The sequence below is a fragment of the Falco biarmicus genome, chromosome 13 (assembly GCF_023638135.1).
Source record: "Falco biarmicus isolate bFalBia1 chromosome 13, bFalBia1.pri, whole genome shotgun sequence".
Taxonomy (NCBI): domain Eukaryota; kingdom Metazoa; phylum Chordata; class Aves; order Falconiformes; family Falconidae; genus Falco; species Falco biarmicus.
In genome coordinates this window covers 13622742-13635067 of record NC_079300.1, presented here as the reverse complement: position 1 = coordinate 13635067, position 12326 = coordinate 13622742, and the positions used below count along the sequence as shown (strand labels likewise).

General features: G+C 44.4%; 1 protein-coding gene across 1 annotated transcript in view; it reads right to left on the bottom strand.

The window, feature by feature from the left end:
• The window catches only part of OSTN (osteocrin), a 104162-nt gene that overhangs the window by 89729 nt on the left and 2107 nt on the right, over positions 1 to 12326 (bottom strand). The window lies entirely within an intron of this gene.

Here is a 12326-nt window from a genome sequence, read left to right as displayed (position 1 = left end):
GAATAGAGTCAGTGGTTGGGGAGAAACACTGTGTGCTACTCCCTGGATGATCTCTGTATCTGGCTACCAAGTTTCAGAGGTGCTCGTCCTAGCACAGAAAGATCCTGTCAGGCATTTACTGCATCTCAGGCATCTTTCATCTCTAAAAAAGGAAAGTTCTGCTTAGCGGGAAAGAATGTTATCACGTGTATCCTAGCGAAATGCAAGATGAGAAATCAGTCTTTAGTGGCTGAAGGGAGTAGATCTGAGGTGTGCATACCTTAAACCCTAGCAACTACAGGGCATTGCCATGCCCTTCACTGCCACAGGTCTGCACACTGCCAGCGCTGTCCCAAAGACCAACAGCGCTAGTGGTGCAAGTCTCACAGTGGAGTGCCTCAGGAGCCAGTTAGCACAGCTACAAACTGTCTGAGCTGAAGGTGAACAAAATCTTTTTCCTCATCCTTAACCATCAGACTCCACCTTAGTCACATAGATAATGCGACCCCAAAAGACTACGTGTTAAGACTTACCTGAATTTTAAGCTGCATGTGGGACTCAAAGCAGGTAAACTGCTGTTGAACATTCTTTGCCTCAAAAGGGCTTTCCATTAGTCCTCAAGTCCTGCTTTTCTCCCCTTCTTCAGGTGCAGGTGTCCTACACAGGTCTGTTCCCTCACACAGCCTCTGAAGTTTGTTACCTTTAATTTGTACAATCTTTCTCCAGCTCGTATCCTAGACCTGCAGAGTGATCTCAAAGATGGCAGCTCTCACAGATCACAAATACTGCCATATTGGTCTTCAATTCAATGCAAGATTTCTTCTAATACTTCAACTGATGTATGAGAAAATTCCTTCCCTCCTCCTGCCTTTGCTCCTCTCCCTTATCTCTCACACCCTGAAACAGGTCAAAATACTTCTCTGCACCGAGATCCACTTGTTTCAGGTGAGTAAGGAGGAGGAAAAGGAGAAGCAGCTCTTCAGAGGGCTGGTTGCAACTGTGTGCCAGTCCTGGCATCGCTCAGGCACGCACAGGCAGCGGGGTGGGGGTGTGTGTGCAGAGTTTGACCTTGTAGGTAAATTATTTTGTCAGGTATCTCAGCCGAGCAGCTGGTGCTGCCCAAAGGGAGACAGCGTTGAGATCCCTGACACCTCCTCACTGACAACGCAGCTCCCATGTCTGATGGGCCCAGAGTGCTCAGCGCTGCTCAACTCTTTAAAGAGCAAATAAAAACTGTCAAGTTAATGGGGAGGTTTTGTGCGTGCTAATTATAGCACACAAAACTCCATTGTCTGTGTCCAAGGCTGGGTCACACTCTGTTGTTACAAAGCTTTTGTAACTCTACTAATGCCTTTAATATAAGCTCTTATTAATTGTATACTCAACTTAATTCCTAAGCTCAGCGCTACTGGATTGCACTAGCCAGGCAGCTGACTGTAATTACAGCGTGCTTATAGTGTGCTTAACCCGCATTTATAAAGCATGTTAATTCTCATGATTCTGTTTTAATTTGGTGCAGGATTGACAGCCTTTTGATTTTGCTCCACAGATCAGATCTAGCAAGAGCAGCTGCCAGGTAAATACAGCATGCTACCCAGCTAACATGACTTTCTCTTGCTCTGGAAGGAGGTGACACAGTGCTTCATCCTCCCTTGGGTAACTGGAAATACATCCCTCCAGCTCTCTGAAAGCTGCCTTTTTTTTTTCCTTGTACATACTGGCTCATTAGAAATCTTTATCTCCAAAACAGCCTTACCCTATTAGAAGGCATAAACAGGAGTTCCTATGATTGCCACAACTGCTGAGGGATCTACATCCTTCAAAACAGAGTTTCCCTGTCCATGAAGTCCCATAGTTCCAGGCCACTATGCCACATTTCAGCAGTTCTAGAAACTAGACAAAGTATTTCCACAACTGTTTCAGAACAGTTTGGGGCTGTACCTACAGATGACTGTTGATAAGGGAAACATCACTTTACCTATTTGCTTTTTTTGCCTATACTGACAACTTCAGAGAAGCACTGATAAAATCCAGCACGCTGCATAAATCTGGAGAGAAGCCAATACCTCATTTACTCAGCTGGCTGTCAGCCCATATGAATTGCCATTTTTGAATGACTTAAGAGCACTGAGGCATACAGGTCTTCCCGGTGCTATTGCCATGACTTATAAGTAGTGTGCACCCTGATCCTATTACGTGCTATAGGGGACAAGATGAGGGTGGGCCACACAGAACCGAGACGTGTTTAAACTTCAGGATGACAGCTGTAGCTAGGCTCTATCCAGCACCACCTCCACCTCCCTGACACTCCAAGGTAGCAGGTAGCTCCTACCTACAAAAGTTCTCCTGGCTAGCAAATTGTCTTCACAGAGGGCCCTGTTTTACCTTCCCCACTGCCCCTCTTCTGTCAGTTGTTCAGGAAATAATAAAGAGCACATAGAGAAAGTCCTGTAGGAGGGACACTAGAAGGATCAGTGATCTGGGTACCATGAAAGAAGAAAACTATGTGGGGTTTGCTCTGAAGAAGATTTAAGGAAGGCATCAAATATGGAAAAGGTTGCTGAAAGAGGCATTCATTTTACCTTCAAGAAGCACAGGACTTGAAGCAATGGACAAACTGCAACAAGGATGGTTTAAACATTAAGCAAAATCTCTGCAGGTAAGAACAGTGACATGCTGGAATTGGTTGGCAAGGGATCTTCCGTTCTTTTTTTTTTTTTTTTTTTTTTTAAGAGCTGGCCAGGCAAACACCCATCAGGCACAGCTTAGGTAAAGAGCAGCTCATTTCAGGACATACAGACATGCCTAATGACTTCCCAGGATTTCTTACAGCTACCTTTTCTACAATTTCTTTAACCTTTTCTCTCTTGTTAGCGTTTCCTTTGGCAAAAAAACAGTTTAAAATGGTAGCAAATGCTCTTATTATACAACTTAACAGCAATATCCAATCCTTCTCTCACTTGTGTTTCCCCTCTTGAAAGAGGTATAAAAATCCCTCTATTTATTCATGTAACTACACTGATAAATATTTTCAATCAAAATGTTCTTTGAAATTAAGTGAACTTACGTACAAAATGCTAACTTACAAAAAATCTTTTTCAATGTTAGGTTCTCAGTGAAAAAACATCATCATTTTAGAACAGTTTTCAGCAATAAGGTCAATCTTTATCTTTTCACAAGGAAAGAGTAACTTCCTAACTCAAAGTAATGATTGCAATGTTTTTTTATTATTCCTTTTTGCCATTGCCTGCATTAAACTCTCCATTAACGTATCATTTCAATTTCTTTATTTTTAAAAGATGATTATGTATTTTTCAGAAAACAAAGGCAACCAAAATATAAGGACCGAAAGTGTTTATAATTGTATCCTAGACCATTGACCATGAATATGAGCACATTTAAACGCATGCACCAGTAATAACATCTCAACTTTACAAATTCAGAACCTGCTTAATCTCTGTTTAACAAAACCCAAATGGGGAAGCCCTCTGTCCCCAAATGCTGCTCTGCCTTTATGCCAACAGGGGAGCTCTGAGCTTCTCTGTAGATGTGATTATTGCTGTCCAATTCTTTGCCTTTCTCTCAGGGCCATTCTCTTTATGCAGGATGACTCATTAGCCTGCAGCCCCGGCAGGGAGCTGACATCCAATTAACTAGCTGACAGTTCTCTAGTGGCTCCCACTACCCCTCTAAGGCTCTGTTTACAAACACAGGCTGTTGCACCCATAAGGGAGGGGAACTTGAAAGTCCCCCTGCCAGGCCAGTTTGTTCAAAATCTTCAGAGCCCTTTAAACAACACCTTTGCAGGGTAAAGATCGGACATATTGCTTGCAGCAGGATGCAAGGCATCCTAATGGCTACATCTGCATTTGGCGGGAAAGGGAGCAGCAACTGGTATTGAAACAGGAGCGTCGTGGCACAGATCTGGGGTTTCAGCTGGGAAGCCAATAAGAATTAGCAGATGGGGAAATATTGTTGGATTCTGTATGAGGACACCCCTACACAAAGAAATAGGCTTTTGAGTATAAAATCACAGGTGTAGCAGAGTTTGTGCAACATCTGCATTAGGAGACAAGTCATTTCATTAACTCACATTGTAAAGAAGCTCCAAGTCACCCACATGCTTGAGCAGGAACACGGTGTTATTTGCAGAGAGCCCAGGTTTTCGCTTTGCAGGGACTCACTACAAAGTATCTCTGCTTTTGATCTGTAGGTGCTGGTCTCACTTCTTCTGCTTAGATTTTTCCCCCCTTTCAGCCAACTCCAAAAAAAAATAAGGTGCCCAGAAAACTATGATCACTGCTACCCAACTTCCATTTGGCACCAGCTAAACCAAATAACTGTTTCTACTCAGATACAGGTCTGCCCTAGAGCAACAACTTCAAACTAAAGTCAGAAAAGCTCCTCCTAACCTGGCAGCAAGTCTGGAATTGGACTTCAAATCCCCATTTTCCCGAGTACTTACAGGATTTTTTGATCGTGATCTAAATCCTAATCTTCACCCCCAGCTCCTTCTCCAAGTTAGGTATAAAACCACCAACCAATCCAGACACTTTCAAATCTGAGCCCAGTTCCTTCGAATTTTCAAGAACATGGTCTCACCTTCTGAAATAACCTGCACAAATCAAAGCAGTGGCTGTTTCTCACAGTGATGAATGATGACACTGTCTTGAGTGTCCACTGTCCCATGCTGCGTCACTGGGTAAAGAACAGAGCAGAGATGGATCCTGAGAGAAACAGGGAAGCTCCAAATCCTGGCTCCTATTTCCTCCAAAGCTGCTTTGCACCATGCAGACACGCTTATAAGGTGTTATGCTGGGCTTAAGTACCGGTTCCTTCAGATTTCTCTCTCACACTATTAGAGCGATACAAATGAGAATTTATTGAGAATTTAAGCCTGAATTTTTAGTCTTAGTTCTCTAATATATATATCAGAGCAGAGATGCTGACTTAAGAGATCTCAGCAAGAACTATTCTTATTTGGTTACATAGCAGGCAAAGCTTTCAGCTAGAGTTGGTAACCACAGGCAAACACAAACTTGGGTCAGAAATCCACTGTATGAGCAGCTTTAATAGACTGAGAATTTATTCTTCCACCTCCTCTAAGTGACTGTTAACCAGAGATTAACATCTCAGTACCTTGAATCTGTAGTACAAGTTACACCAGTGCTTCCAACCTGCACCTGTGCAGTCAACCAGCGAGCTCAAACCACCTTCAGCAGCAGCATGAGATCTCATAGGGGCCTCTCACATTCTGGTCCCCAACTCGTCTGCAGCTGCAGCATCCTCCTACAGGAGGTGATACGAAATAGCTGAGGGATAGGCACTTATTTAGCCTCAAAAGCCATTTCTGTCCTAGCCAGCTAACCACAGCTTAAAGCACAGCCTCTGCTAAGAAAAGCTATTGCTGTATCTGGGTGAATTATATTCCAAACTGTTGCATACAGACCTACTTTACCCACTAATTAACCGTTCTGACTCATTACATTATAGGAGCGACCACGATAATTGCCATGTGCATTGTGGTATGACACCAGAGCCGCCAGCCAGCCAGCACAGCAGTGCATGACAGAACGTGAGCCATGCCACCCTGTCACAGGCCCCGAGCTGTGCTCCAGCTGCAGCCTCATCATAGGAAAATTAAGAGTCCTTTTCAAACTGAGATCATGCTGCCCAGGACCTGGCCGAGGTAAGTTATGAAAAGCTCCAGGAACAGCAATTCCATAGCCTCCCCAGTTTATCATGTTTGGGTTGTTTGGTCCCCTCCTGCTCCCCCTCCAATCTAGTTGGAATATAACTTGTCCCAGCTTTTGACAAATTCCGAGTCCTTTCACTGTGCATGTCTGAGAAGAATTGGTCTCCATCTTCTCTATACTCCCCCACGGCAGTGCAAGATTGCCATCAGACCCCCTCAGCCCTCTTCTCCAGGCTAAGCAAACCCAGTTCCCTCGTGTGCTCCAGGCTCCCAACCAGCTTAGTGGCCCTACTGCTAGATTCTCCAGTTTGTCGACAGCTTTCTTGCATTGTGAAGAGCAAAACTAGATGCAGTACTTCAGATGCAGCTTCATCAGTGCCTAGTAGAGGTCTCTAAACACTTTCCCCAACCTGTTGTGGCCTTACTAATGCATCCCAGCACACAGATAGCCTTCTCTGCCCACTTTTGCTTTGTCTAGATAGTCATAAAATAACCCATCTGTTGGTTGTGTCAAACCACTCATCCCTGGAGTTCCTTCTGCTGCCTATTATTGAAATTGCTATCTTTCTACACTCAGCATTTCCAGTTAAGTAAACCACAAGAATCCTAAAACTGTTTTAAAAGTCTGGACAGCAATAAGCCTACTCTTCCTGGAGATTATGTAAACCCACGGAAAAAAAATAGCCTCTGACTACACTGTTTTGAACCCTGTGGCACAGCTCAATTCACTTGTGAAAGACCAACAGATGGACAGAAAGAGACACCCTCCTCCCCCCTCAGCTGGTATCAGTTCCCATTAACTGCTCTCCTGTGTCCAGACTATGCATGCTGACCACTCAATGCAGAAAAAATTGCAATCCACCTTGATGAACTTCCTAACAAGTTCTGTCTCCTTCCTTGTTCCTCTACCAGTCACACACTCTCTCTCTCTAGATTTTCCTCTAATTAATTCCATATTAAGCACTGAAAATCTGCAGGGTCCTCTCAGATGTCCCTTTCTGTATGGACCCTCCGGGTCCCCAGTGGTAAGCCCACTGGTAAAAAGCTGACATCTGTGCGGCAGCTCACAGGCTGCAATTTCAGGTGTAGCATGTGTTGCACCTTGAACTACCGTCTCATTTCAGACCCCACCATTGAGACCAATTAAGTACAGAGCATGCAAGGAGCCGACCGAGTGTCGCGTGCTGACTATAACCACAAGGACTTAGAGGCCACAAATCTGTTATTACCAAGCTGTTCCTGACAGCAGCATGCTGCCTCCTAACAAAAAGAATAGATTAGGATCAATCAAGTCTCCCTCTGGCTTGTCAGTGGGACTTTGGACCACACCTTCCACCCAAAACTTTCCTCTTCTCCTGCTTCTGAACACCTAGGCAGCTCCAGGCTAACAAGGTGGCTGCTGAGTCAAGCATGAGCTGAACCATATGTTCATAATTAGTTAACTTCTTGCTTTGTTGCTAGAGGCACTATCAATAAATCGGTGACAGCCCGCAGTGGCCTTAGGAGATGCAACCAGCCAGCATGGAGCCCTCCCCTCCACACGGGCGACTGGCCATGTTTCATTCCAGCTGCGGCATTGTGCGGTGAATTAACTTTATCCTCAATTTAAAAAGCCAGCATGAAATCAAGAGACTTGAGAAAAAGAATAAAGCGAAAGAAAGAAAGAGAGAAGAGGAAGGGGTGGGAGGAGAGGGGAAAAATCCTAGCAAGTCAACTCAAAAAAAAAAAAGTCTGGTGAGTGACAGTCTGCAGGGACAGCCCCGCTTAACCCAATGCTGCAAGGCTGGCTGCTGGCAGCACCTTAACCTCCAAAACCATTCTGCCTCTCGCTTCCCAGTGCTGCGGATCAAGGTTTCCTGTTACGCACTGAATGGGGGAACCCTGTGATATAACTGTTTTTAAACCAGTCAAACACATTTCGTGAAGTAACAGCCTAACTAGTGAGTAAAGCAGAGCAAAAGCCAACAGCAGGAGGGTGAGACAGGCTGGCTAGCAGCAGCACCTGGAGGTGAGCATGCAGCGCATAGCATCACCTGCGTACTTGAGCAAATAATGGTGTGACTGGGTGTATCTTGCGAACAACCCAATCTCCAGTAGAGTACATGGTGGTCATCTATGCTTACTGCTCCACTCAACCTCAGGAGATGCAGTTATAAAAAAAAAAAAAAAAAAAAAAACAACCAACGATTTTGGGTTGGTTTTGGCATTTTTTTGGCTTGTTGTTCGTTTTGGTTTTTCTTAAACATAAGTGAAAATAGCAAGTTAGAGTAAGTCCAGTGATGGTACAGACCTAGGTGGGTCACACTAAAAAAAAGTTCTTGTGTACTCAGTTTGTTGATACCAAATTGAATTCGCATACTCCCCCTGATCTGGGAAAGGACATGGCACTAGCCACACTGCCTAGTATTAAGTCAGGCTCCCTAGAGGCAACGGAGAGTGCTAGAGACTTCTAGAAAGTGGTCCACAACACCTCAATGCAGAACCTGCCTATCCTAAGGTTCTCGCACCTCCTTGGACTATAGAGTTACTTAGGTAACCTAAATATCACCCACAAATAAACGCTGAAGTGCTTGTAGTTAACTGTTAGCGCAATCATTCTGCCTGCTTTGGAGGATTAACTGAAACAAAGTCTGTGTTTGCAGTGCTCCCATTGGCAACTTTTATTTGATTACAGATGCACTTGAAAAGGTTGTTGCTGTAAGGTGGAGGAAGTGCTGTTTCTGCTCTTTCTGCACCAGCCTCTTGTCTCCGCCAGCCCTGGCCCTTCAACAGTCTTCCAGGCTGCTTCCCTGCTGTGCTTATCCCACCTGCTTTCCTGCTGCCTCCCATAACTGCTCCCTCCTCTGAGAAAATCTGCTCTTGCCCTGGCCTTCAGTCTCCTTTGCAGGTGAAACTGGCTGCTTTTGCTAGCAGGCTTTCTCGTCTTCTCAGCCTACTCCCCACCACTGAGGACGCACTTTGCCGCCTCCTCTGCGACGGAGCAGCTCAGTTCTCTACTGTGTATGTTCACGCACAAATCCTATGAAATCTAAACATCCCTGCGGGGCAACTGAGGCTCAGGTAAACCCCAGAGAAATCTGTATGAAGGGTGTGATGACAAGTCCAGCCTGTACTTCTGAAAAGTTTTGGAAGCTGCTGCCAAATCTTGGAAATACTCAACTCCATAACCACCTTTTCAGGATTTGGAGTGCTCCTAGCCACGCAGCCACAGGCACGCCTCAGATCTCTTGCAAAGGATATGCAGAAAGGAATTCAAGACTCTTTCCAGCAAAAAGAAAGCAAGAATAACTTTATACCCTATTGATCAGGACACAACTCTCGGGGAGGGGGGAAGAAAAAAAAAAAAAAAAAAAAAAAAAAGAAAGAAAAAGACACAATTCTTGAGTCTTGCTTCCAGCACTGTTTTGGGTTTTACCAGATAAAACACACAAACTTCTGCTAGTGCAGAAAAAGACCCCAGTCCCTCTCTCCCAGACAGGTGCTTTAGGAGCCCAAGCTGGTCTTGTTTGAGGGCATTTACGTCCAGAAGGCATAAATACACAGATATACATCATTAGACAAAAATCAAGCAATTCTTTAGCATTTGGAAAATGCTAGTGAAAAAGTATAAGCTGTGGGGGGAAAAAAATAAAAAAAAAATAAAAGAAGAAGAAGAAGGAAAAAAAACACACTATGGACCTTAACTTAGAGGAAGTAATTTGGTGAATAAATCAAGGATAAATGTGTGCTGCTCCCAGGCTGTCCTAAAAACAAGCCAGCCTTTCTCTCTGCTTTAGCATTTGGAAATATCAGAATTTTCTCACACAGCACCATCTGAGATGAAGGGTGAGCAGGGCATTATGCCTCTGTATTGCTCAGTTCCCCCTCCCCCCCAATTAAAATCCAATTGTAAGAACCGGAGCGAAGGCGCTCGGATTCACTCTGCTGAACAACCCTGTTGATCTGCAGGGGTGCGACCAGAGGGAGGGATGCTAGCAAGCCCTCTAGTGTCCACAAACACACCGACATCCAGGCATGCATGAAACCCAAAACTTTTTTCAGAAATAAGCTATCCCTCCAAATTCATGGTACCAAACCTTAGCTTTGAAAGAATAAATGCCATAATCAGTGCTACTCTTGAAAATAAGACCACTAGCAATTACAGGTGACTATTCCTCAGTAAGAATATCTAATACAGCATCTTCCTCATCACACATCTGGGGTAAATAAAAGTGAATTATTGAAGGTCACTTTGCTGACCAGCAGCCAACCCAGAAATGAGCACTGTAGAGCCTTTCAGTTTCCCAGTGAAGTATTCAGTGAAGTTCTGTGGGGCCACAGTTCCTTCATGCCTGAGGCACCAGGTGCCCTTACTTACTCTTCCTTGCAGCTTTGTATCTCCTGGGCACTGAAGATCACAGATAGGTCTAAGTCCTATCACTGAACACAAACTCCCTTGAAATTTGAGGACTCACAAAAGAACATTCAACACCTAATAGTAGCATCCCAGGTTAAACTAGCTGGCTTCAGATAAACCTGCTGCTTTTCACACAGCGGGACACCCTTCTACCTCTAAGAGGGAAGTCAGTGAACGTTGACCTGAGCCAACAAGGGTCCCAACGTGCATGTCAGGAGGCTGCTGAGCTTCAGTTCTAGCTATGGATGACAGACAAGTCACAGGGGGTTCTATGGATGTCAAAAAGTCTCATTGCTGTCTGACTAGAAACAGAGAAAAGAAAGATGAAGCAGAACCCACAGGAGATTCTGGGCAGCTCAGTAGCTGCCATTTAAGTCTCTGTTCCTTCCAGTCACATCAGGAGACCAGGAAGAAGAACCCTGAGCCAAGAGAACAAAAGTCTCCTTTCTGAAGCCTGCTCTGTTGCACTGTACTAACCTCTTCTTTCTTTCCCTGCTGCACTACTACAGTTTGAAATGGAATTATAAAATTACAGTAAGGCATCGATGAACCCTGTTCTCTCATCCAGGGGCAGCTAAAAACCAAAGACTTTTCTTGTTTCTTATTCACTCTGAGGCCTTTTTACACGTCTTTGGCACAGCACAAGGCTGCCAAGTGGATGCAAACCTCCCCCTCCCCCCCCCCCCCCCCCCCCCCCCCCCGCCTTTCACCTCCAGGATAGCATAAAGTATAACTGGACACACAAAAACAAATAGAATTCCTGTTCACAGTTATTCTCCACTGCACATCATTGCTGCAAGGGAACCCACATTGCCATTGAAGTGTGTAAACTTTTGCTTAAAATTAAATTTCAGGAAAAAAATCAGAGGAGAAAATAGCTCTGATGTGTTTTGAATGGAATTCTTCCTTTAAAAGGCTTTGGGATTTGGAAGACATTTACTCTTTTAATCCATTATATCAAAATCATTGACAAAATCACAATGAAACATTTTGTTCCTTCCTAAAACAAAAACCAAAGAGGGGAAAAACAAAAAAACTCTCACAGAGAATTAAAAAGCATTCAGGTTTCATTCCAACGAGCTGGGCGTCAGGACCTCAGCATTCTTCAAGAAAAGAGATTATTGTCTCCAGCCAGCTCTGGTGTAAGCTTGTAAAATCCTCTGCCAATCTTTCAGATGAATTACCAGCCAACTAATTCCTTTTCATCACCAGTTCATCAACTACTACCTGCATCGGCTAGGAGCTGGAAATTTTATGTATACAGTCAGAGCTGTTTTACTTGAGTATCTCCCTAGTGACTTACTGTTTTAACTCAGCCTTTGAAGAGTGTGCACAAAAGCCCTGACGTCTTTCTTAGCTTGTGACAACAACATCCTTCACCTTCTGACCCCTGACACATTTCCACACATCCTAGGATCTTTCTTTCATTATTGATTAGGGAAGGCAATGCCATACAGCTCTGCAATGAAGAGATGCCCTCACATATATTTACTCAGATCAGAGATCTCTGCCAAACCTCCCAACGGCCAGCCAAGAAGGGAAAGTGCCCAGCTCTGCACCCAAAGAGAAATGGAGGCGAGCCAGGTTGCCAACTCCTGAGCACCAGCCAAGAGGAAAAGCACTATTAAATAGGTGAAGCCCAGTACATAGGTATTGGCAGCATGGTACACATTGGAGGAGCTCACAGCCCAGGTTATGAAGCAGGCAGATGCATGCATCAGTGGCTATTAGACATGGGGCCCCATTCAGCTCTGCATCTGGTTCCATGAAAATTCATCCTGATTTGGATGAAACCCGTGAGCTAAGCTTTTCTGGCAGGTCTCCCTGCAAAATAGTTTGACTTCATTAGAAAACACCATGGAGAAAAACATGGCTTTTCAGCACACCTGCCTTTCTCTCATAGATTCAGCAATTTCCCCAAACCATGATGGTCAACACTCATAACACAGTCAAGAGAAACTGTTCCCGTCATCTGTTATTTAACCATGGGACGACCTCGGTGCATTTGTTTACACTGCTGGATCACTATTCTGTGATGAAAGGTTTACTTAGCTGCAGCATGGCAACTCAGTTCAGTGGTAACCTCTGGATGGACAAACACCAACACAGAAGCAATGCTGCTGCTGCCAGAACAAGAATAGGCTTCGGTTCCAAAACTACATCAAGGTTTATGTTAAAACTCCTATCAAATTAGCCTCCAAACCTCATGGGAATTTTTCTGTTCACAATTAATATTGCTCTTGTGGAGCTCAGTGG